We start from the raw sequence: 27,313 nt of genomic DNA on the forward strand, positions 1-27,313 counted from the left end.
TAAGCCCCCGATTTGTAAAAACTGTGTTGTAGGGGTAAAGAAAAAGGGTCCACGGGAAGGGGGTTTAAAACCCGGGCTAATGTAAGCTTATGGGAGATGTAAGGAAAGGAAAATCCACGAAAGGGGGGTTTAGATTGATGTGGGTGGAAACCCCACGGGAAGGGGGTTTTAACTGGACTTGGTGGAATGAAAAAGGGGGGAAAAGGGGTGTGAGGATTGCCTGTGAGGGGGGCTTATGAAAGCCCCCTTAGAAGCTTTTCAAGAAGCTTATTGAAGCTTCTGTGGAGAAGCCACGTGGATGAGAAGAAAACTAGTGGGTTCCTACTTCAGCGGCGTAGACTTCAATCGGTGGGGAAAAATGGCGTCCCCTCCTCACGACTACCTCCTCAGCCTCAACTACTCAGTTTCTCTCCTCCATGACCTGCGTCAGCACCGTTACCACTCTCCCTTCTTCTTGACATGGCCTGCAGCGTATGCTCCTCCACGACTCCTTCAGCCTCACGACGGCAGACATCTGGTGGACGTTCTGCGCAATCCTTCCCTCCTCACAACTTTAGCCTTCTCCTTCCCTCTGACACCTTCCCGTTCTTATCTTCCTCCCTCCCTCTCACGGCCTTAGAGGGGGACGTATTTATGGGAAGAGGGGGTAAGGCATCCCTCCCCCATGTGGTGCATGCTTGCATGGGCATTAATGGCAAGATTGGTGGAGAGAAGGAAGGAGTCTCACTTGTAGCTTTCTCATTTACACAATGGGGGAATACACACAAAGGTGGAGGCTGAAAACAATTTTCCTCTTCTTAGTTGCGTAAGCCAAAAATAACTCTAGTACAGAGAAATAGAAGAACCCTATATATGGGTCTCAAACCAAACTCAACTAACTAAGGTGGCATACTAACTGAGCCAAGAACTAGAGCAGATAAGGATAGCTGTCATCTAGCTATTATTCATGGGCGGTGTACCAACCGCATCTGCAGCTAGCAAGTCGGTGACATAAATACACAACAATCACCCTAGCATATCACGAGTGGAGCTCAATATCTCAACAATTAACCCCCCCATGGCTCCAGCTAGATGCTTAGTCATAGCGACTCCCTCCCTCTCCTCCAGCACGACCTTCAGCGGCTGGGGGAAAGAGGGGATAATTACAAAAGAATATATTTTTTGCCATAATTCCAAAATTTATCCTCATGACCTCCTCCCAAGAGGAGGTTCATACGAGGATATGTGGGTTTCCTTAAACCTTTGGTCTTGTTTCTACCAATGAAGATTAGGATACATTGAGTAAAAGATCGCACCGTCCGTATCTTTAATGCCGGCATCGTCATTGCATGAGACTCATGCGTACACGTAATATTTTTCAACAGAAATATTACATTCTCTTCCCCTTAGAGAAATCGAGATGTCCTCATCTCGAGATAAACTGGGGATATTGATGGTTGATAGTGCTTTCATCTACCCAAGTGGCATCCTCCTCGGGATAATCTTTCCACTAGATGGGGCATTCTCTCAAGGTTCTGGATCTCAGTTGTCTCTCCCTAACATCTAAGATCCTGTCAGGCCATAGCTCAAGGACTCCTTGACTAGGCATTACAACTTGTTGGTCATCAAGTACATGACTAGGATTATGTACATACTTCTTCAATAGGTTGATATGGAATACATTATGAACCCTCAAGTTCTCAGGGATTTGCAGTCTATAAGCATTAGGTCCTAGGCACTTGAGGATCTTGTATGGTCCAAAATACCTTGGACTTAGCTTCTTGCAATCTCCTAAGGATAGGGAACTCTTCTTTGGGCGTATGCAAATGAAGACCATGTCTCCTTCCTCGAAGGTTCTATCTTGATGCTTCAAATCCGCATATGCCTTCTGTCTATCCTTGGCGGCTTGGATGTCCTATCTTATTGACTTTATTTGGTAATCCATCTCCTCCAACATCTGCCTTGAAGCTTCAAACCTCAAAGTTGGATCTGAGAAGTTTAGGGGACTTCGACAGTCATGACCATACAATGCTTGAAAAGGGGTCATCTGAATGCTTTGTTGGTAAGAAGCATTATATGTAAATTCAACAAAAGGCAAGTATTAAATCCACCTTTTTGGCTCACGATAGCAGTGTGCCCTAAGCATATCCTCGATAACTTGATTGACTTGCTCCATTTGACCATCAGTTTGGGGATGGTAAGCTATGCTAAAACAGAGTTGAGTCCCGATGGCTTCAAAGATAGCTCTCCAGAAGTGTGATGTGAAGAGAGAATCACGATCACTAATGATTCTTCTGGGTAGCCCATGTAGCTTGAATATCTCCTTGATAAATAACCTTGCAATGTCTGAGGCTTTATAGTTTGTCTTTATTGGAATAAGGTGTGCAACCTTAGTCATCATGTCAACCACAACCATGATGGAGTTGTATCCTCCCTGAACTTGGGGTAGGCTAACAACAAAGTCCATACTGATGAATTCCCATTTCATTTGGGGAATGTCGAGTGGTTGCAACTTCCCTGGCATTTTGACATGTTCGGCTTTGATACATTGACAAGACAAACACTCAATGACATATTTGAGAACGTCATCTTTAAGCCTCTCCCAATGGTAGCTCTTCCTAATTGCATTGAGAGTCTTAGCATAGCCAGGATGTCCTGAAAAAGGGGAATCATGAGCTTCCCACAATATCTTCTGCTTAAGTGACTGGCTTGCCGGTATACATAATCTCGTTCTATAGTAGACAAGTCCACTATTGATAGAGAATTCATGATACTTAACCTATAGCTTTTGGTCTTGGTCCTTGATAGGGATCTCCCTTAGCATCCTTTGATAGTATGGATCATGGCATGTAGCTTCCTCTCTAGCTAGCTCAAGTATTGGGTTGTTTGGTATGGACACCTTTGTAGCTAGAGATCTAGCTGTTGATGGTTTTTGCAAGATTAGTGAGTTAAGGAATGCCTTGCGACTGAGTGTATCGGCAACTACATTCTCCTTTCCAGGTCGATATTTGATTTCAAAATCATACTCCTCCATCACTTCAATCCACGGATGTTGCCTCATGTTGATCTTGTTTTGGGTAAAGATCCACTTGAGACTTTTATGATCAGTCACTAGTGTAAACTTGTTACCCAACAGGTAGTGTCTCCAAAGCTTTAGGGAATGGATAACAGCTAGCAGTTCTAGATCATGGGTAGCATAATTCTTCTCATGGCTCTTTAGTTTCCTTAAAGAGTATGCTACATGATGACCTTCCTGCATGAGCAGACATCCTAAGGCAAGCGTGCTAGCATCAATTACCACCTCGAACTCCTTACTGAGGTCTGGAAGTTTTAGGATAGGTGTTGATACCAAACTCTGCTTCAATCTATCAAAGCTGGTTTGTTGACCATGCAATGGATGTTTGCTTCTTTAGTAAGTCCGTCAGAGGTGTTGCAATCAAAGCATAGTTTTTTATGAAGACCCTATACCATCCTATCAATCCAAGAAGACTGTGTATTTCTTTGGTAGTTGTTGGTATTGGCCATTCTAGAACATCTCTCCACTAAGATTCCTTCTGCTCATACGATGAATCCCAGATATTCAATCTGACGTTTGAAGAACGCACACTTCTTCATCTTAGCATATAGCTTATGTGACCTCATTGTCTCAAGGACAATCCAAAATTGGGGTTCATGATCTTCCTCCTATTTGGAATAGACTTAAGTGTCGTTGAAGAAGAAGAGCATGAAGTCATCAAGATATGGCCTAAAGATATCCTGCATTAACCTGTTGAAGGTGGCAAGCGCATTCGTAAGCCCGAATGACATAACTAAAAACGCAAAGTGCCCATATCTTGTGTTGAATGCCATCTTTGGAATATCTTCATCATCCTTGATCCTTATTTGATAGTAACCAAACCTGAGATCAATCTTGGAGAAGATCTTCGCACCCTAAAGACGATCAAGAAGCTCATCTATTCTAGGAATAGGATACTTGTTCTTGACAGTTGATTGATTCAACCGTCTCTAATCAATACACAGTCGAAGCATTCCATCTTTCTTTTTCTGGAACACTACTAGAGCTCCCCATGGTGAACTGCTAGGATGGATGTAGCCCTGATCTAGCAATTGCTTGAGTTGTTCCTTCAACTCAATTGCTTCCAGTATGGACATTCTATAAAGTCTCTTTGGAATTAGCACAGCTCCTGGCACTAGCTTGATCTCATGATCCACTTCTCTTTGAGGTGGGAGTTCTGTTAACTCTTCAGGAAATACATCCACGTATTCATTTAGCCATGAAGGTCCTTCACTAGACTCCTGCTTTTGATCTAACTTGTTGAGCTTAATCAAGTAGATAGGTAGTCCTTTTCTAACTCCCTTTATAATCCGAGATGCTTTGGCCAATTGAATTTTTGGCTTCCCAGCTTCACCTTGAGTTGTGACCAATTCCCCTTTAGAGTTTCGAAAGGAAATTTGGCCCTTTCCACAATGGATGTGGGTGTCATTAGGTTTAAGCCAATCCATTCTGAGTAGACACTCATGGATACCTAGGCTCATGACTTTGAATTTGATTGAAGTCGCCTTTCCTCCCAGAAAGAATTTCACCTTAGCAGTTTTCCTGGTACAAGTGACCTCACGACCATTTGCTAATTCCACAAGCAAGGTAGGTGCTTCTACTATGGCTATCCCTAATCTTTTTGCACAAACTGGTGAGATAAAGGAATGTGTATTGTCACAATCAATCAAGGTCTTGAAACCTTTACCTTGATATTCTGACAGTGTTTGAATCACTGAGAACTGGCGATTCGGGTCTTTCTTGTGTAGAGCGGCATGGACTTTCGCCCTTTCAAACTTTGCTTCCATGGTCGGATCCTCTTCTTCGCACATTTCCCTATTGGCAAAGTAGGCGGTTCTTCCTCTGCCTCGGATAGCGGCTTCCTGGCCACCACGGCCCATTCCTTGGAAAGGTGCCTGGCGATGTCCTCCTCCAAGCTTGGGACATTGCCTCTTGAAATGACCAGGCTCATTGCAGTGGAAATATCGGAGGTTTCGGCATTGCTTTGAGTAGGGACAAAGTTGTTGACATTATTAGTCCTTGCTTTCTTTCTTTGTCCTCGATTCTGACCTTGAACTCTCTTCATTTGAGGCCTATATGCTCCTCTGTTCGGGTCATTATAAGACCAAGTTTTGTTACCTCTTGGTCTAGCCTACACCTCCTGAATTATAGGCATAGCTCGAATGAGTGCGTCCTGAAGATCTAATGGGCGCATAGATTAGAGACGGGTATTCACTGGTGGGTTTAAACCAGCACAAAATTTTGACACCTGTTGTGTCATGTCCATCTATGGCGCACACTTAAGAAGTGATATGAATTTAGAGTAGTATGCGTCAAGAGTGAGTCCCAGTTGTTTTAGCTCATAGAACTCATTCATTTTCTGCATGTGATACGCAAGTGGTAAGTATCTTCCTTGCACGGCTTTCTTAAGTTTTTCCCAGGTAACGGATCCTTCCGCGATCCCTTGGTCTCTACACCATTGCTTCCACCAAAGCTTGGCTTCGCTGGTGAGCTTCAGCTTGGCGAGCATAGCCTGGTTGGCAGGTGTAGTACTGGCTACTTCAAAGTAATCCTCTAAGGATTCAATCCAAATTTCACCATCCGCTTGGATGGATCTGTCTTTCTCATCAAATTCAAGTGGCTTAATCTGCTTGAGAAGAAACTTCTTCTCTTGGATTACGGCAATACTTGATGTAGGAGGCGAATTGGGAATCTGTACCTAGGGTTATGCTTGGATAAAGGTTTCTTAACATTATTACTCGTTAATCGTTATGATTTATATTTTATCTCCATGTCCACTATTAACCAAGAAATCTATCCACTTAACTTTTTTATCAATTCTCATAGACAAAACAAACATTGATAAAAAGAAGTCTTATTGTATTTATATGGGTCTAACCTTTCAGAGTACAACATTTCTTGGGATGATAGGGCAACTGTTTACATTTAGTTTGGGGAGAATAATGTTGTATTACATTTATCTACGGGAACTGGATAATAGTATGGTTTTGGGTGATGGATCTTCAGGAATCGGTAAGTCATGGGAAGATTAGGGTATCCTTTCCTTTGGAACCCATTCTTCTCGTAGCGCCCCAACACCTTGATCCTATCGGCGGGGATTACACGGGTCACTTCCTCATATACATATGAGTTCAGCTCAACCCTCCGACCTCAAATATGTAAAGTTGAGTTTACATGAGCCTCCAAAAACATGAACAACTTCACGATCTTCAAGTCTTCCAACCACTTGATCCTCTTTAGGTTGGTTTGAAGGTATGCAAACCGGTAGGCAGCTATATAGTAGATTCGTAAGGCACCCGTCCATCTTCATTCCACGTACAAAGGTAATGGATTATCGATATGATCTAAGATGTTCATCATCTCAACCCTATATTGATAATCTGGGGAATGCATTGCAATCATAAACCTGACTCGGAACACTAAGAACCTGTTCCATGCTTCATAATTCTGCAAGACAACATTGAAAGTAAGCAAATGTTTGGAACAACAACATTAGCTTTACTTGTTCATATTAAGATTTCATTTAAAAAAATCCTTTTTTGGTTCGCTCTGATACCAACTGTAACGTGTCCACGTGTTCCCTTCAGGACACGTCTTAGTAGTCCATCGGAAAGTACGTTTAGAAAGCTCCGCTCGACACTCCCATGGAATATCATGGGGTTTGCGATCTAGGACTTTCCGCGTTTGCCACGTAGCGGAAGTATTCTGGCCGTTCCCATTTAGGACCGACCTGAATAAGGGTTCTCCCTAATGGTCATTTCCTAAACGGCAACTAGCGTTGAACCCAAGTGAGCTACTTTACGCAGAAACGCCAGGTCCAAAGCGGATTTGCGCTGCACTTGGTTCAAGGAGAATGGGAAACGAGAGGGATGCAAGGCTCGACCTCTCTGCCATAAGACATAGTCCCATTCCGTTCCCCTAAAATAGCGTAAATCCGAATTACTATAACCTAGACTCTAGGTCAGCGCCCTTGCTGTTCGTATCCTTTGAAACGATCTTCTTGCTATCCATCATGATTGACAAAAGCTCCCGGCCAACCGGGACCACCCTGCCATATGACAGACCCATGGCCACATCCACCGCACTTTCCTCAGGTTGTTTTAGTTGTCTAATTACCTACCACAGTTAGTTGGACATGTATCAATCAGCTTCCTTAATTAGCCCGTTAGGCACCAGTTCCTTCACGTAATCATAGCACTTGACATAGAAAAGCAATGTCAAACAAGTTCCTTTTCAACAGCTTATCATATTTATCTTTGAAATACATTTATAAAGTCCAGCCCGTAGGCTTATCCATAATCCACTCGAAGGCTATCCAACAATCCACAGGGATTACTAATCCAAGATTCCGCCCATAAACTAGTATGCAGGCCTCGAGTTCCAATCCCGAGTCACGTTCGCCTCTTGTGGAGGGCCTAGAAGGCGAGGGATTTATGGCCAAAGCCCCCCTGGCACCCAAGAGTCCTCCTGCTCCAAGTAGCACTCAACGGAGAGACCTCACGCGGCGGGTTCGGTCAACCTTCCCGGTGCGGTTAACAACCCCCTTTGTTAGGGTCAAGCAGACAATTGTCGGGGGTAACTGAGGCTGCCTCTACCTTCAAGACTTCAACCTGAAGCATTAGATATCTTTTCATCCTTTGATTCCTTGAGCAAACAAATCAAAACAGTGCTCTTTAAACTGTTACAAGCACAATCATTTCCATTGGTCGTTATTTTTGGCCAACTACTAAGGAGTGAATCCTTCTTTCCGAATGCGTCCAACACTTGATCTGGGATCAATTGCGACTTGGCAAGATCCCCAAGGGTTTGTTTTTTAACCCTTATATCTAAGGTTAGAGCCATACCCTATTAACCCAGCTTAACCAAAACCTTAAGTTCTATTAGCAGTAAATATGTTATTCCAATTTACTGATTTGTCTTTTGCTTCCAAGCAATTATCTAATTCCCTTATCTTGGTCACTTTTCCCAAGAACGGTGCTATGTCAGGATGACTACTCATCCTCTTGCAAGAAAAACTTGCACAAGAAACTGCCAATCTCATTCCGAGAAATTGGACATTCCCTTATGATCAAATCACAAGATCATGCGACTCTGCAACTTGTTGCACAAGCGTCGCATCAAAACCCAGGGAACTATTTTTCCCATCGAATCGCGTCTTCTAATCACGAAATCATGATTAGATAGGAAACATGGTTAGGGTGTCTTCATATCCAATCCGTTCATGATTGCACTAGGCCGACATTGTTGGTCCTAGGGTTCCAATTCAAACCGAGTTTCATCTTTCTAGTGAGCGATCCTTAGGGTAGATACCCTAGATCATTTCTCGCAAGTATGTCCTATTGTCCCTACATTCTGTGAATATGGGCAAGTCTTTAGGGTATAAGAGTTTCAGCTTTGGCAATAAGAGCGATTTAGGTCACGTCCTCAACGTGCTAAACCCTAGTTAGCACTTGGGGTATGTTGCATTGATTTAACCATTCCTAAGCGATTCCTTTGTGGTTTAGGTGTTTAGGTTTAAACCTGAGTAGATTTACAATCCTTAACTTTTTTTTTGTTAAGATCAAAGCGTAAGTTAAGTTATGGCATAATTCCTATTGATCCTTCTATAACATGCAACCAAGATTCATGCTACTAAGCTTTAGGGTTTTATGTTTGCACCATGCAGCCTTTTCTAACAACTACGCAGTTGAAACAAGATTTATGCCAATTGCCTAGAGTTTAATCTTCTTTATGCAGCCCTAGAGTCATTTCCATGCCTAGCAATTTCCTACGATTATTAGCAACCTTCTTTAAAGAATCATTTTGAAGAAAAGATGTTCAATAATGCGACATGCAATTTATTCCTTCCATGCATAATCGAAGTGTACTATCATTATTTTGACTTGTAAATATGGGAATTAGTCAATCTAAGTTCGTTACTTTGCAATGCATAAAAACCACTTGCTAGGAATGCATAGAGATCTTATGCTCTTTTTTTCATTCATTTAATACAACGGGCCGATTCTTTGATCGTAAGTTATTTCCTTTAATTTAGCCAAAGTATTTCAATCAAAAGAGTGCATCCTAATTCCATAAATGATCCATGCACAATTGAAATACTACGTCGTTAATCAAAATTAAGAAGAAAACCTCAACTTGTGGTGAGATGTCCACATGGATGTTAGGAGATGATCCTCCTGCGGTTGCGCCTTATGCCTTTTTAGGGGCCATCGCGTATTCGATCTTCTCTCCTTGGCCGCAGACTTATGATCTTGGCCCGTCTCCTTCGCACGCGAAACTCCCTTTGAGATTCGGCTTCCTTGACCGATTGCACAGTCTTTCGAAATCGGCCTTTAGAAGTGGAAATTTATGAACTCCCCTTCTTTTCGTAGAAGTTTCGGAAATACAAGGATTCTTCACGAAAAGGGGCTTAACCGTCTAGTGTGGGAATCCACATAAATGAGAAAAAATAGCTTTGTAGTATGCATAAGGAGAAAGGTTGCTTAAATTCCGGGTTATAAAGACCCCTTTGGAAAGGGTTTATAAAAGTCCCTAGGAAAGGCTTTTAGGATAGCTTGTGAGGGGGGGGATATCCACGGAAATGGTTTTGTGGAAATGCTAAGGGAAAGTACTCAATTTCCGAGGATGCAAGGTGAAAGGATGCTTAAGTCCCCGGTTTGTAAAAACCGCTTTGTAGGGGTAAAGAAAAAGGGTCCATTGGAAGGGGGTTTAAAACCCGGGCTAATGTAAGCTTATGGGAGATGTAAGGAAATGAAAATCCACGAAAGGGGGTTTAGATTGATTTGGGTGGAAACCCCACGGGAAGGGGGTTTTAACTGGACTTGATGGAATGAAAAAGGGGGGAAAAGGGGTGTAAGGATCGCCTGTAAGGATCGCCTGTGAGGGGGAAAGAGGAGGGAAAGAGGCGTGCACGTAATATTTTTCAGCTGAAATATTACATAGAGCTTCATTGATGTTGGTAGAAGATAAATAGAAACTATGATCATATACCGAGCCGAAATTCTTTCTATAAGATTCTAGAAAGGAATAACAACGTTTAGTATCCACCACAAGAGGGAATGTAAGGGAAACAAAATAATGGAGACTAGTGCAAAAAATATAATCTATGTCTAGCAAAGAGGACTTGTTGTGAATCAGTAGTGGGACATGCTGACCACTATTGGTGGGGGTGCCATTCAGACTACACAGGATCTACACGCACACAAACCAAGAAACAGAAAAGGGAATTTCTACAAAACCAACATAGAGACCATCACTAAGAAAAAATCAAGCAATAACACAAACCAACATGACTAGATAGAACCATTCCTAGACATCCATAGCCTACATAAAAAATTCGATATGACCTATCCATATGTGCGACCAATAACTTCATGATATGCAACATACAAGTACCGTGAAACCTTGTAAGTCGACACACAAAAGAAAATCAAAGATTAAGCATATTGGGGACCCTGACACTAACTAAAGATCAAATATAAATGATAGCAAACTCATAACAAGACCACAGATTGATAAACAAAAAAGACATATGACTTGGACCAATAACCCCATCCTGGTAAATGCATTCCATCAACTTATGGTGCGGTGAGGTGAGTGGGTGACTGCTATTTGTATTCCTTTTATGAGTTAAATTTTTATGTTACACTTATTTTTAACAAAGCCCATTAATGTAAGGTAAATTGATTTTTGCAACCCAATCACACTTTGACTTTGACTTGATAGAGGTCTCTACAAATGCAATTCCTTCTTACAATTAGATAATGTTTTACACAAACTACATACATGTGTGATGGTAAGGGTTTATTTTATTACAAGTTAATGTGTTTGTAGCACATATGTACATGAACAAGACATGAACATGTGATAGAAAGGGTTGATTTTAATTTTAAAAATTAAGTGAGTTTATAGTGCAATGTGCTCATGCAACGGCATAAATTCCTTTTATAATTAATAGTCATGTTGTTTTTATTTATAATTTAGCAAGCATAGTCTATTCATTTTGTTGTGTAATGTTAGATTGATTTTAATTACCAAATTAGGTGAAGACAACCAACAGGGCCTATGTAGTGATAGGACAGCTGACCGTGATGCCCCCACACTTGAGATATAACATACACATATATATGCAAGAGTAGGATTAGAAATACTTGCTCCATTTTGCCAGTTATCAAAAACAATAATTGGCATGCATCAAGGAATCGGAGCCAACTATAGGAGGTACCAGGGCTCGATAGAGCATGCTTCAATCATAACAAGGAATATGCAATAACACGTTGTCAATGAAGACCATTAGTTTGTCATTGACAAAGAGTATAACACTCAGCTCAACAATCACTCATATTGGAATGATAAAGCAGTCTCTCATCAATGGCTCATGTCACTCGAAGATGAATAATAGGAATCCATAACTCATACCTAGTTGAAAAATAGATAAGATTGAGGGGCTCAGAGGAAGTATGCTAGCATATGTAACTAATGGTGTATGCATGTGGCTCAACCCGGCTTACATAGTTGTAAGAAGGAAGGCCATGGAGCCTTATAATGTAGTGTATAGAACAGACTAATGTATCTTGTTATGGTGGCAAAGGCCCATCCCATGTGTGTAGAGGAAAATGAGAACATACCTGATTGCTAATTATTGCAACATTCCTCAAATCTCACCTCTCTATGTTGGTGGAAACAGAAGGTCAGTCATGCTCTATCCCCCCTTTGTCTCATACTTTATTGATAGATATACGAGGGTAGCTTGATCCTTGACACTCATTAATGTAATCCTCACTTGTCACTTGTACAAAGGTTATATGCCTTGTGCACAATGAATGATACAATAATGCATCTCACCTCTCTATATTGGTGGAAACAAAAGGTCAATCATGCTCTATCTCCCCTTTGTCTCATACTCTATTGATAGATATACGAGGGTAGCTTGATCCTTGACACTCATTAATGTAATCCTCACTTGTCACTCGTGCAAAGGTTATATGCCTTGTGCACAATTAATGATACAATAATGCATCCCACCCTATTCCCACATATGGTGCAAGAAGGAAAGCTAGGGAGCCTTATAGTGCCATGCATAGAACAGATCATACTTTGTGCATTGAGTGTCCTAACCCATGCATGCAATACTCTATTCAGAGAGCTCATCTCTCATTAGAATTGAAGGAAAAAAGATAGATTACTAGCCCCACCCTCTATCTCATGCTTTGTGGATGAATACATAGGGCAATCCATACTCATATCCCCATCTTGTTAGGATAAAATCTCACATCACTCTCCATGGTTGTCGATGAAGATTAACTTTGGCTTCTCAATAATGTCAAACATCTGCTAAAGAAGAGGTGTACCCAAGGAGGTATCCAATAAATTAGGAATGTGGATTATATGAGGATCTTTTGACTATTGTAGGAGTCAAATGTCCATTGAAGTAATAAGGACATAGTGCACCAAGGGAGGTGGCTTCAAATTTGTATCTTGGAAAGATCATTAGGAGAGGTAAGATATCTAAACTACAAGTGTCACCACCTTTTCCATAGCCAAATTCTTGCCCAAGGGTGCTCTCTTCCTTTGAGTTTCAATAGGAGGGAAAAACTGATTGCTTATCCTTGTCTTGAGCAACAACAAGGTTTCCTTTGCTAAAGATCATGATGATCTTGATGCCACGTAGAGTCAATTATATCTACTATGCTACATAATCTAGATCCTAGTTAGCTACGTGTTTGCCATCCTCACATCCTCTTGATCATGAAGCACATAAAACATAGCTACCAAGCATTCAGATTCTAAGGCAATTAAGATCTTGCATTGGCCTAGAAGATGGCATGGTGATGCTTTGTAAGGAATGATTGTAGCATGTGTGGGAACTAGTTTAGGTTGTCATATGCAAGTCCAAGTGTGATAGGTGGGATACTATAATCAACTCCTTCATCGATGAGAGATTCAATTATTTCTCTCATTTCACAATTAATTTGACCCTAACATAGGTAGGTGGAATTAGCTCATCATCTTTGGGTCAATGATGACAACCTTTGCCATACAAGTAGAAATTTCAAGGCCAATAGGCATAGGGAACTTGCTAGTTAGCATTGTGCTTTTTGGACCTTGCATGGAGGTTAATCTAGTACATTGAGTGTCCTTAGCATTGGTGCTTACCTTTGGATAGTAGCAAGTCACGCAATTTGATCAAGCTCTAGGCTTACGAGGCTATCCTATACATGAAGTGCGAGGTAGTTCATGAGATGACTGCTCGGCACTTAGGTTTTGTTTCATTCAGATACATAGAATTTGCATTTTATCTTGTAGTTGGTTGGTCATGTTATAGAGTTGAAGAAGAATTTTGGTGTTTCTAGGTAGATGAGTTCAGTTCAAGTTTTGGTCATTGGAAGAATTAGGTGTTATTTGAGCTAGTTTGTGTACACTACGAGAGTCTACAGTGGAATTACTAGGCTACTCAATCCTAATATTTTCTTCAATGTTTGTGAGCCAATGGATTCCTTGGGCATTCAACTCAAAGGCTACTAGGATCTCATTGAAGGGAATAGACTCTGTAGTGTGTTGGAAAGGATCCATGATTGTTGTTTGTTCCAGTCTTCCAACTCACACTAGGGTTTGTTATGTGTGATGAAGGTGTAGAGTTGGTTAAAAGAAGGAAATTACAAGGTCTATGTCTATTTTTAATATGTAAGCACTATTGGATTCTCTTTCATGCACCCCTACCTAAAATCATGTGTTGACTACCATGAATGCAAAATAATTGTACTTTTCCTTGATTTTAATATGCATAAGTGCACGGTGCGCAAGTAAGCTTTCTTCTCTTTTCAAATACTCATGGATCTTGCAACACTTGAAATGTTAATCAAAATTCAATAATAATTGTACGGATTTTGGTACTAATTGCTTTTGTTTTCTATTGAGCTTTCGGTTGCATTGGCTTCGCATGTCCTTTGGCTCCTCATAGCTCAAGACTTGCTTGCTTGAATCCTTGTTGTTTCATTTTGAGTTTAATAGATGTGCCTCAAAGTTAGCTACGCAATATGGTTATGTGTGATGGTGTATCCTAACATTTAGGCCTTGGTCCTAGGTGCATTTGATCGAGTGGTGTGGGTGCATGGGTGGATACGTATGGTTTACTATGCATGTCCTATGATGCAATGTGTGAGGAGCAGATAATAGTGCATGCTCTAGGTATATGTGTGTGGATAGTGCACAAGTGTGCTATGTGTACTAAAATGCACTAACATACTTATGTGCATGTGTAAACATACACTTACGAGTGCGCACCCTAGATATAATGTAGGCTTTGCACGAGGATGTGCAAATGCATTGAATTGTTAATGCAAAAAAGTTGGTATCTATCCTATGCATACTAATGTAGGATGTTTTTCAATGTATGTATGGCAAGGGAATGAGATGCTTTAAGCATGAAGCATTCCTAGGTGGGGAGCCTAGTGCAACAATGCACAAGGCATGGCTGGTGTGCAGGCACACTACATGTGACTAGGATCTATGTGTGTATATGGATGTATGTGCATACACAATGAGCTATGGATTGCAATCAATATGCATGAATGGATGCTTAATGTGCACGTAGGGTGCTATGAGTGTTTTCACACATGTAGACGAGTGCATACAGGGGTGTAAATTTATATATGTATCTATGGATGCACAGGGTAGACAGATGCACACATGTGTAGGGAGATGCACTGTGTGGTGGCCAGACATACAAAAATGCATATGTGTGTAATTGAACACACACAAGGATGCACTTGATACACAAGGGTGTCTACAATGAGGGTACAATGCATGCTATGGATGTGCAGATGCACAAATGGATACATAGTGTATGGATGTGCTATGTGTGGTCGGACGCACTTGTGTATGCTCGAATACACATGGATGCACTTGTGACAGATGCACCTAGTTGTGTTAAAGCATATGTGTGTAGTGAGATGCACATAGATATAGGAATGTCCGATGTGACGTGACGGATGTATGAGTGATTGATCAAGCATCGATGAGTGCACTATAATGTAGGTGGGCGCACATATGTGTGAGATGCACACAACTACACACATGTGTGGTTAAACGCATACATAGATGGATGGTTGCACACGGATGCACATGGATGCACTATGGTGTATGGGTGTATACTAAGGTGATACATGTATGGAAGGTGGCACTTTGCATGTCACTTTTACTCCCTCCTTCCTCCCCTCAACTCCCCCATGTGAATAGGGTAGCACTAGGGGAGAGATAGAAGTTAAGTGACCCATAGGCACCCCCTAAGTAGTGTGGTGTATAATGTATTATGTGCCGTGCTATAGTGTGTCTAGTATATGCATGTATGTGTGTGAATTTAATGTGCTATGTAGGTGGGGTGCATGCGTGGTGTATGTGGGATTCTTATGTAGTGCATGTGTACATGTATGAATTTAATGTGCTATGCACGTGGAGTGCATGTGAGGTATGTGCAGGATTAATATGTGTATATGGAGTGTGGTGCATGTGGGATGTGAGTTAAGTGTGTGTGTGCACATGGGGTATATGTGTGGCTTGTATGCATGTGCGTGTCTTAATTATGTGTATATGCATGTGTTTTAGTGCATGTGGTAAGGGACCACCTGGGTCAAAAGGTCAAACACTCAACTCCCAATTAATCATGTGTATAAACCTAGTGGTACTTCTAGGATCAAAAACCTAGATAATCACCTTGCATAAGTGATGAAAAATATAGCTTTCTCTTGGATTTTAAGTTCAAGTACATGACATTCACAACAAAAGCATACAGATAATCAAAGTACTCTTTGGAATCATAGGCCATTGAAAACTTTGGAAACCCAAATCATATGTATCCATATGTATCCTAGGGCAAGAAGTTCATGGATCCACTAGGATCAAATGATAACAATGTCATATCAAAACTTTATAGCATCCCACAACATGAAATTTCACCAAAAAGATATGGTAGCATTGAGGCTTCTCACATCCCTTTTCCCATTATCTTAAATGGTATTGATCTATAAAACATATGTAGATTTTCCATAATTTCACACATAGAAAATCATACATCCATGTTTGCCTTGTCATAATATATATAGAATCATACGATCCTAGTGTCAAGTATTCATTTCAAAAAAAATTTCATGCAAGATATCTTTGTAATTTGTGCTAGGGAAACACCTTGAAAACTATTTTCTTTAGCTTGCATAGATTGAATAACATTTACATCCTCCACAAATACATCCTTAATCAAAGTATCATTTGCATTCTCTATGAAGATATCATCTGTACTTGCAATTAAAGCATCATTAGCATGCATTGTTCTTTGTCTCAATTGCATTCATTATCACTACATTATTTGCATTTTCAAACAAAGCATATATATCCAGTCTCTATATCTTCTACATTCATTGTGTTTATATCATCTATATTTAGAATAAATGTATCCTTTGTATATTTAGGCCAAGCATCTATTGAAAACAACTTGCAACATCAAGTGCAACACAACTAGTCACAATCTGATATAAAGCAACACAATTTTAGATAGAGAGATGCAAGTAGAAAAATAGAAAGAGAAATATGTATTGTAGTTTGAAGGAAATAGAGGAGGAGTAAATAGCACAATAAAAAATTACACTCCATTGTAGAGCTCGAGCCTCCTGGCCACCCCCCGATTGATTTCATGTACATGAAAGAATCTCAATCTTACTTTCAATGACACTCTTGCTCACAATCTCAATCAAAATCACATTCATATTTGCAGTCTCAATCTCGGATTTTGGAAGAAAAATGTGATAAAGATAACTATTCGTTCTACTTTTTTGCCAAAACTATCTCATGAATCTAGAATAGGCTTTTTCCAATAATGGCATGTTTTCTAATAAAAGTGCATACCAAAATTGAAGCAATCCTCTAAATCATCACTCACATGCAAACCTACCCAAAACAAAAGGGAAGCATAAAATGCATGACACTTTTTTTGTGTTGAATGTTTTTATTTGTTATTTTTCAAAGCTCATATCTCCAAAATAGTAAAGAATTGGACCGAGCCAATGAGATAACAAAATATCATTATTGATCTCCTCTTCAAACTCCATGAGAGGAACCTTGGCCAAATTTTGCTCCGTTTGATCACAAATCAACGTCTAAGACAAGTCTTATGCCTAAAAGTTAGAAAATTTTGACAAAAAATTTTCCATCACTAAAATTTATCGAAACACTTAAAATGATATAAAAATCAATTCTAAACACTATCTATATATATGTTAGAAAAAAGTTCAATATGACTTAATGCACATCACATCAGGCAACTCATCAAATAAGTAATATGCATATTTAGCATATTGAGCCTTCTTTAAGTTGTGTAAGCTTCCATTATAACTCATGCATTGTATGTAAGAGTTCCTTAACTTCATCCTGCACAATCATTCATCTATTCTTGCAAGCCATCCCTTTCAGTATCGTTTTCTCTTTTTCTTGAAGTCATGTAACCTTCAACTACAACTCATATAATTCCTATAATAGTTCTGGTAAATCTTATTCTTGAAATCTTTTAGAGACTTTCTCTAGATTTCCATCTTGCTCTATATCGTGCATACAATAATCGTGTTTAAGAGATTGCTCAAATTTTTTCTAGATTGCAACATATTCTAGCTATATATCTCGAATATGCTCCTTGATTTCTCAGCTTACTACAATCCAGTCAACATACTTTATCATATGATTTTTTGGAATGGCATACAATTCCATTTGCATGCAATAAGCTCTAAGATATTTAGATATTTATTTCCCATCGAATTGATCTAGTTCAATGATAACCACTTGAAGCACTTTTACTGCCAATTTTTTTTCCAATGATTGCTTAATACATCTGCATTGCATCTACATCAAGTTGAAGCTCCATGTCTAAACTCCCATCTCGGTCTACAATAACTATCTTACATCATGTGAATTACTTATAGTATCTCCCATCCTACAAAACTTTCTATCAGTCTTCACATTGGGGTCACCAAATTTTTGGGGAGTTTAAGAGAAAGGCCTTAATCATAGGGAATCGAAAACCCAGCTATAGGAGAGTCTTTGATTCAAATATTATACAACATACTTGAATCCAATTTAGACAAGTTTGGGATAGTGCCTCAAGGTAATTTCACTAAGATGATAGCTCAACATGAGACGATAGCTCCAAAATACCATATACGGATCAATCTAATTGTTGTACACATGATCCAAGTACAAGTCATTGAGCCCTTTTCCAAGAAATTTTTTTGCATGTACATAGTTTTTATTCAAGACAAAGCATCCCATATAAATCCAAAATAACCTCTATAAGAGAAATGTCAAATCTCTAAAGCATTACAAAACCTCTTCTTATCTTTGTGTCAACATACATCTAAGAAGTCTATGTAGGTTTCACTGATTCTTTATGATAGTAGTCGTGTCCTGAGCATGACTACTACTTGTTTCCACCATAACTTTCACATACAAACTATGTATATGGTGATCCAAGTACTCAAATTGAAGAAAGAACTAATCAACAAGTCTGCATAAGCATAATTACAAAAATCCTTTGAGAATAGACAAAATTCCATACTTTTAAAAACTCATCATTTTTTTGTTTTTTAAGGGTTGGATGTCTTGTAGCCCTCAAGATAACTCATTGCATGTATTCAAATCCACCCAAAGTTCTCATTAAGTCAATAGAACCTAATAATGGAAAATTATACTATTTTGGTGGACCAATTTTGATTTTAGAAAAGCTTGTTAGGATCATGAGTAATACTTGAAATACTTATATAGATGTCTCTTCCTTGCATTTTCTTTAGTGAATGTGTAACCACACAACAACATGGAGAATGGATTGACATCAATCAATCAACTTTGCTGATTCTCAGCTTAAAGCATACATTGTATATGTGGAGACAAGAAAAAATGAAAAAATATCCATGGATTCTCCAAATACCCATGGATACCTCAATATTTTTGTTAAGAAGATTGAATCAATGAATTGAAATGCTTACAATCTCTCTCTCTCTCTCTCTCTCTCTCTCTCTCTCTCTCTCTCTCTCTCTCTCTCTCTCTCTCTCTCTCTCTCTCTCTCTCTCTCTCTCATGTCAAAATTGATTATACATAAATTTCACAATTTGGGATGACACTAATATTGAAATCCTAGCATATTGCATTTCAAAAGCTCTCAACGTCAAAGCTATTGTATATCCATAAATAGTACATCTAGTGCCACTCTATTGAGTCCTTATTAAAAGGTGCTCTTGGATAGCTATACCATTCATAATCAACTAATAAGTCATCACTATTTGTAAAGATGTAGTAGCACCTACAAGTATATATATCAATACATTTCTCCTCATGTGTCATGAATCATGACCATTCTCACATTCCATAATGTGCAATTGGTTTTTACACTTCTTTCACGATTGCTTGATTAAACTTACTATATTATTTCCTTGAGTATAACATCTACAATCAATGTATAGTCTACATTTCTCATCATGTGTAAACTATGGTCATGTAGTGAGAGTAAATTTGGTACTGCTCATCCCATGTCAATGGTTGTTCTAAGAGCTCTTTATGCTTGTTTTTTGGTTTTCCAATGTTGATGTAAATGTATGCTCATGTGGGAGATGTCAGCTTTGCATCAAGCTTGGCTAAGCACTTCATTGTTGGCTCATTGGTTTGTTGTGCTAGCTCTTTATCCATCTCTTCATCAGGAGTTCTTTTATTATGCATAGGCTTGAGGTGCATATGGGGTTCTAGAGGTGATAAAGATGTTTCATGAAACATGACTTATGTGAGTGGACTAACAAGGGTTTGTTCCTTCATGGATGTGGCCTCTCTCATGGCCAAAGGCTATGACTATTGAGATTCTTGTTGGGAAGTAGTGGCACTTGAGTCAAAGATCTAACTACTGTCATTGGGTGAGGTTGATTGCTTGGCCAATTCCTTTTCCTGGCTAGGTTGACAATGTCCTTGGTTGCTTTTTGTGAGTTTATTTACGTAGAATGAGTAGTGGCATGCGGCTCCTATTGTTGGGCGTCCTCATTAGGGGAGTTTTGAGGTCTCAAAAATGCCCTGTAAGCGATCCTAGAGAGAGAAAATACTTTAGAAAATAAAGTAATTTTTTTATTTTTAAAAACTTTTATATTTTGGTAAGTAAATATATCAAACTTTGTTAATACGTCATTGTCACAATATTCTCATGGTCACATCAAACCTAGAAATCTGGGCCACCATAAAGGTGACAAAGATTGTCATAATCAAGATCTTACTCATCCTCGTTAAAGTGAAAACTAATATTCAATTTGAATTTTGTTCCACATTTGATTACTTCCCTCCATTCTCTCTCTTCTTTTTTCCCCATCCTTACTAGTTTCTTCTTTGTTTTCCTTCTTGTTTCTAATTCGCATACCTTCTCAATCCAATCTTCTAATCACATCCTTAGCTATGGATCAGTCATCCAATGATATCTGTAGCTCTAGTAAAAGGCTTCTCTATCATCTTCATATTGAGTTGGATATTGAGCATGAACCAATAAGGAAGAGAACAAAACCCATTACTATTACAGAGTCTATGAAACATATACGCAGGTTTGAAGGAAAAAAGAATCTTGATCTTTGGTTAGATGGAAGGCTATATCCCAAAGATCCTAGCAAAAATAGCACTTTGTCTTTCTATAATAGCTCTTCATTGTTGAGCTTTATTGGTGATGGTTATAATGGGTTTCTAGGCTATACACTTAACTTGGTTGCAGAAAAGGATGTCCTCAAATTGGAGAACCATCTTTTATCAAAACAACAACGAGCTACTATAGAAGCTAGAAGGCTATCAATAGAGGACTCATTTGTTGGAGAAACACATCAAATCTTATCAAGGAAAGCAAACTATTTTAGGACTTTGAAATTGACAAAAGGCTCTTAGAAATATTGAGAGTCTCAGATGAGGAGGTGGTTGTAGTAAAAGAATCCAAGCAGCAAGGTACATTTTTGTTCAACTTTAAAAATATGAAATATGGCTTTGTTTATAATTAATTGTATTGATTTGTGATGTTGATTTTATTTAGGTCTCTTCTTCAACCGAATGCAAATGAAAGAGATTATTTCAAAGCATCAAAATTTTATTATCATCTTCTTCTTAGATATTTTGGAGAAGAAGAAATTTAAAAAGGCAAAGAAATAATGCTTGGAGTCATTTATAAAGTGTTAAACTTGATGAAAGTGAGATTCTAAAATATACAAAACTAGAGAGGGTCTCTATTACCTTGATGAATAGAGCACTATCATCAGATCATTACAATCACTCAATGTCATTTAGTGTTCAATTGGAACACAACATTTAGTGGCTAGGAGCATTCGAAGTAGATATAGAGGATTTTGATATATTGTCTTGGGTTTTTCATCGAACACTAATACCTGATGTTATTTAGAGACAACAAGCAGGAAAAGAGCTATTTGTTGAAGGATTTGGAAACTATAAGATTGAGTGGCACATAGTTGGTGACTTAAAGACACTTAAATGTATGTACAATGTGTCAAAGGGAGCCAATTCTAGATCTCCTTGCCTATATTGCATGTCCCTAGCTAGAGAGTTGAACTCAAGAAATTGGAATAGAGCTCCCTCTAGGCACAACAAGGATCCACAGTTTAAGCCAATCCTAGATATTCCTTTAGTGAATGCCCATATCTGTACACTTCATGCGCTTTGTAGGATAATTGAAAAGCTTGTTCATCTTTATATAGGATTTGCATAGGAGCTGAAGCCATTATTAGCTAGAACAAATGTTATAACAAAGATTGAAAAAGTCTTATCTGCAATTGGTTTGCATGGTGGTAATGTTGTTATTGAACCATATCTTCAAAATTCTAAGGATGGCAATTGTGTCTCCAAAAAGCCATCTATTGGTGGAGTAAAGGCTAGAAGGTTCCTAGACTTTCATGGGAGACTTGGTAAGATAAAATCTAAGAATGGTGGCTCAACTATTAGATACAATCAATGGAAGTGCCTACATAATGCAGTTAAGGATCATGCTGATAATGGACAAGTTCGGAATAGAAAAGCCAATGTTTGGGAAACAGTAAACAAAGTATTCTTTTATTGTGATAAAATAGAGTGGAATGATGATGATCTCAAAGACTTCAAAAACCAATTGAACCTTTTTAAAAAGGCAATGACAAAAGCTTGGGTAATCAACACTTCACTCACTATATGGTAAGAAGTTTACATATGTATGTCTCTTTATTGTCTGACTCATATAAGGTTTTCTATCTGAATTTCTTTATTTGTTAACTATGCATCATATTTTATACAACCATGCTCTATATTTTATCAAGAAATATGGATCTCTATCTATTTGGTCAACCCAAGGTATGGAAAAATCACATTATCAAGCAAGAAAAAAATACTTTAGACACACAAGACATGGAGGTGAAAGATACAAAGCAAACAATTTATTAAAGGTCTTTCAATGGTTCTACAGACAAATTTGGCACAAATTTAAGCTCAATGACACAATCGCATCATGTAATACATCATCTTTGGCAAGGACTATATCCACTATTATCCAAAGAAGAAAAGAGTAATATTTAAACTCTTGTGCAAAGCAAAGATATTCTGAATGGTTACAAACTAGACAAAGAGACGGAAAAAGATGGGTTTCAAGAAACCCTTAACATCTTTTAGCCTGACTCTGTTCCAGAAGAGTTTTTAGTTTCAAGAAATTCACTTGGTCCTCTAAGGGAATCTTTTGTTTCATCCCACTCGATGAGACATCAACATTTCAGGAACTCTTGTTTCCTATAGCCTCGAGAAAGCTTCAAATTCTTAGCATCTCCTACATGGGAGAGCAAATTAGAGGCAAGAACTCCAAAGTATCATGCCCTAGATCCACTATATCCAAGCATGAAGCCAAACACTTTTACAACTTCTTCCTTCTCCACCAAAATTATATTGTTTGAACCTCTATTGAAAGCTTGGGATCCAATCACCTTGGAGATAGCTTTCAAAGTCATTATTAGTAAGCTTGGAGAGAACCTGCTATGATAAATTGCAACTGATTGATTATTTAAGCTTCCAATATAATGACCAAGGCCTTTACTTTTGCCAAGCTTCAATGGCCTTGAGCCCTTGGCTCTTTCAAGAAAGTTGTCTACATCTTCAATTTCTATCTGCACAATAAACCACAATAGTATAAGATGTCAATAGATAAATATCCAAATATATTTGTGTATAATGCATAACATACTCTAATATAAATCACAATGGATATCTTAGAATTATATTTCATACCTTAGGGTTTTCATCTTCTTCAAAAAGACTATCATCATATAGATTTATTGAACTTTTTGGTTTCATCTCTAATGGAGACTTCGGTTTCTCTTCATACCCCATGTTATCAATACCGTCTCTGTTGAATTTGTAAGTAATCTTCCTCTAAAGTTATCCCCTCCTTTTCATATTCCATGATTTGATTAATACAAGAATACAAGGCTACAAAACTGTCTTGAAAATTCTCTCACTCAATCAAGAGTTGCTAGCAATTCCTCTTCATAACCTATAAAATTCTTATCATTTTGACCCCATGCAACAAGGATTGCCAAGCAGTAATATTCTCTAAGATCAAAAAGATGTTGAATATCATTTAGTAATACATATCTCTTTTTGTTGATGAGATAACTGGGAAATGTTGGGACACATTCAAGAGGACTTGTTTCAATCTCTGCACTCAACTCTATCTCCTTTTCTTCCACTCTTGTAATGTTCTCACTTTTAAACAAAGCAACATCAAGTCTCTACACTAACTGGTTCTCAATATCCTCCTAAATGTTTCACCCTTCTCTTCAACTTCTTTGTCTTTGTATGCAATATCCTCCATCTTCTTCTCTTGTATTGTATCTGAAGAACAACTATCCATATATTGAATATATACAAGAAGTCCAACATCCTTCTATACAATAAGACATTGTTGTTGATTTTGATGAAAAGGGCAATCCACTTTCCACTTCTTGAATTCTTCATCAATAAGGCTAAACCTTGTTTGCAAAGTTGTTCTAGCAACATTAGAAGCTTCCATTACATTGCTATAATGGACAAATCCCTCAATCTAGGCCTTCCACATGTTTATCATAAAACACCTTAAAATCCTTCAATTTGTCTTCAAGATCCTTCAAAAGCTCTTGCAAATCAAAGGGAACATTGAGTATATCTCTGATGTAAATAAATCTAGATGAATTTTCAATTGCATAAAGAAAATCAAATAGCTTTTCATCACAGGTGACCTCTAGATCCTCCTCCTCCATTCCCTCTAATGAGAACTTCATTTTAGTCATCTTGATTACTCACAAAAGAAAATCCAGAAAATAAAAATAATAAAAGAATTAAAACTTTATGTAGTAGATAAAGCATGAAATTCCAAGCCTCATCGATCAAACTTTGTTTAACATTTTTGACTCATGAAACACGAAAACAATGATTCAGACCACCTCACAGTTCACAAAATCGTGTTTCACAGGTCACTTATAAAAAAAACTTGATGAATTCGCATTTTATACATTCGGAAAATTTGAACAAAACAATGCCTCAAGAACATCAAAACCCCATCGTTTTACATGTTTACTAGACCAAGATTAAAGAAATGAATTAAAACTTTATGCAACAAAGAATGCATGAAATTCCAAGTCTCATCTATCAAACTTTGTTTAACATTTTCGACTCATGAAACACAAAGACAATTATTCAAACTGCCTCACAGTTCACAAAATCACGTTTCACATGTCACTTATAAAAAAAAAACTTGACGAATTTTTATTTTATGCATCTAGAAAATTTGAACAAAACAATGCCTCAAGAACATCAAAATCCCATGGTTTTACATGTTTACCAAACCAATATTGCTAGAAAAACAAAGTAAAACGAATATAGAAATTCTAAGTCCCTGATGTATCTTTCTCCTTTTAAACCAACTAACATCTTCAATGCCTCAAAATTCAAGATTACAAAGAAAAATATTAAGAAAAGTGTGATACCTGATATTTGCAGGCCTTGCTCTTGAGAATAAATGGTTTCTTGTAAGCATATGCTTGGTTTGGCTTGTGATGCTTAAAAGATAAAAAGCTGGTCAAAGAAAAGACAAGATACATGAAAGAAATAGTAACCAAGACCCGAACCTGATTGTTCATATATATATGCCAACAATCACCGCACGTTTGATCAAAAAGTACGCTACACTAATTTAAAGAACGTGCACTTAAAATGAAAAGGAAAAATGAAAAAACTTGAAAATCGGAGTTGTAAGAGTGCTATCATGCCGAAAAAGTAAGTGAAACATACAACCTCCCAGGCAAAACAGTCTTAAGTCGCATGTGTGAAATTAACTACGCATTACAATAGCCACATGTGTAAACCAACATCATTATAAACACTATTTTTGAACTGCAAAAGAGTTTTTTTCAAATACAAAACCCTCTCTATGCTCAACCACACCAACACAATGCTAATTTGATCACATTTAAAAATTATTTTTCTGCACAAGGGTGCCAAAGAAGGTTTCATCAACAGCATATGCACTCAACACTCAATAATATCAGTTATTTTCTAAAATATGAGTAAGTTCTGAAACACTTGAACATTCCTACTTAATCATCCCCAAAAATGCCAAATGTATAAAATGCAATGGGTGCTAGGTTTCTCTTGTCCACATGAGGCCCCATCGCGTTTCATACAACTAAGGCCTACAAGTTTCTGTTGTAACGTGGGTGCTAGGTTTCTTTTGTCCATTAAAGCCATACTCGTGCTTCATGCATTTAACTTGATGCTGTAACGTTTGCATAAAACATAATTCTTTTTTTTAAAAGGGATAATATGAAATTTTTTTATTCCCCTCCCCAGCCGACTGATGTGTTGGAAATGGAGGGGAATAGCAAGAGGTGGAAGCTCCTCACGCTGGGAGCTTGCGGGAGTAGGAGACCATGCCTCTCGCCACGTCGGGAGGGAGGATCCTCCTCCCTTCCCCTATTTAAATTGAGGGGGCTGGTGCAAAAATCGGGAGAGAGGGAGAGCTTGACGACATCACCACGCCGTGTGCCGCCGTAGGGTAAGAAGAGGCCGCCACCTGTTGTTGCTGGGTGAGGGAGGGCAAATTACCGCCTGAGTCTGCCGTGGGAGCATGAGGAGGCACTGATTGCCGCTATCTGTGTCATCTGGCCGCCTTCAGTTGAAGCTGCTACCACGTAATGAAGCTCCTTGGAAGCTTCTCTTAGAAGCTTCTAAGGGGGCTTTCATAAGCCCCCTTCCCAAGCGACTTAATTATCACCCCTTTTTTCCTTGGATTTTAGTGTTTTTTTTTTCCCCCTTGGGCCTCCAAAAGCCCCCCCTCATATGTGCTCTATAAGCCCCCTTTCCCCCCTTTCCCCCTTTCCCCCCTTTCACCTTTTCCCCCTTTCACCCTTTCACCCCCAGGTTTTTAAATCCTCATAAGCCCCTTTCACCCCCTTGTGTTCCCTTCACCCCCTTGTGTTGCCTTTCATCTTTCCCCCCCTGGGTTTTAAAACCCCTAAGTCCTTTTCACCCCCGTGTCCACACCCCCCCTCGCTGTCCTAAAATCCCTCCAAGATCCCCCTTCCTATACCTTTCACTCTCGTGTCCAAAAATCTCCCAAGGCCCTCTTCTTATGCCTTTTGGAACCACACACACACACACCCTTCCCCCCCCCCCCCCCCCCCCCGTGTTTTAAGCCCCCTCATCCCATGGGTGTTGGAACCCCGTAATTTAAACCTTTCTTCCCTCGTATTTAACCCTTAAGCCCCTTTCTTTTGGGCTTGTTACCCCCCCCCCCCCCCCCCCCCCCCCCCCCCGTGTGTAAACCCCTATAGGGCCTTTTCCTTGGGCTTTGTAAGCCTTTCCCTCCCAGAAGAACTAAGACCTTAAAGGTCTTATTATCCCCTCCTCGTGGTTAAACCCTTAAGTAGCTGCGTGAGGATCATCTCCTGGTATCCATGTGGATATCTCTCCCCAAACCCAGGTTTTTTCTTCTTAATTTTATATCGTTGTAATTCAATCATGCAAGATGAATTGTTAGGGATAGGATATATTTTGTCCTAATTGTTCACGACGAAGGAATTTAGTTTAATGGAACATGCAAAATAGATAAAGCATAAGCGTAATTTTTTTCAATAGCTTTATGCATCGAAAATGCAAATCATGAAAGGACTCTTACGATGCATAAACTCTATGAAATTATCATTGTTAACTGCATAACTTAGCCAGGAA

The sequence above is a fragment of the Lygodium microphyllum genome, chromosome 2 (genome assembly GCF_053477565.2).
Source record: "Lygodium microphyllum isolate KBCC chromosome 2, Lygodium_microphyllum_v1.1.10, whole genome shotgun sequence".
NCBI classification, from domain to species: domain Eukaryota; kingdom Viridiplantae; phylum Streptophyta; class Polypodiopsida; order Schizaeales; family Lygodiaceae; genus Lygodium; species Lygodium microphyllum.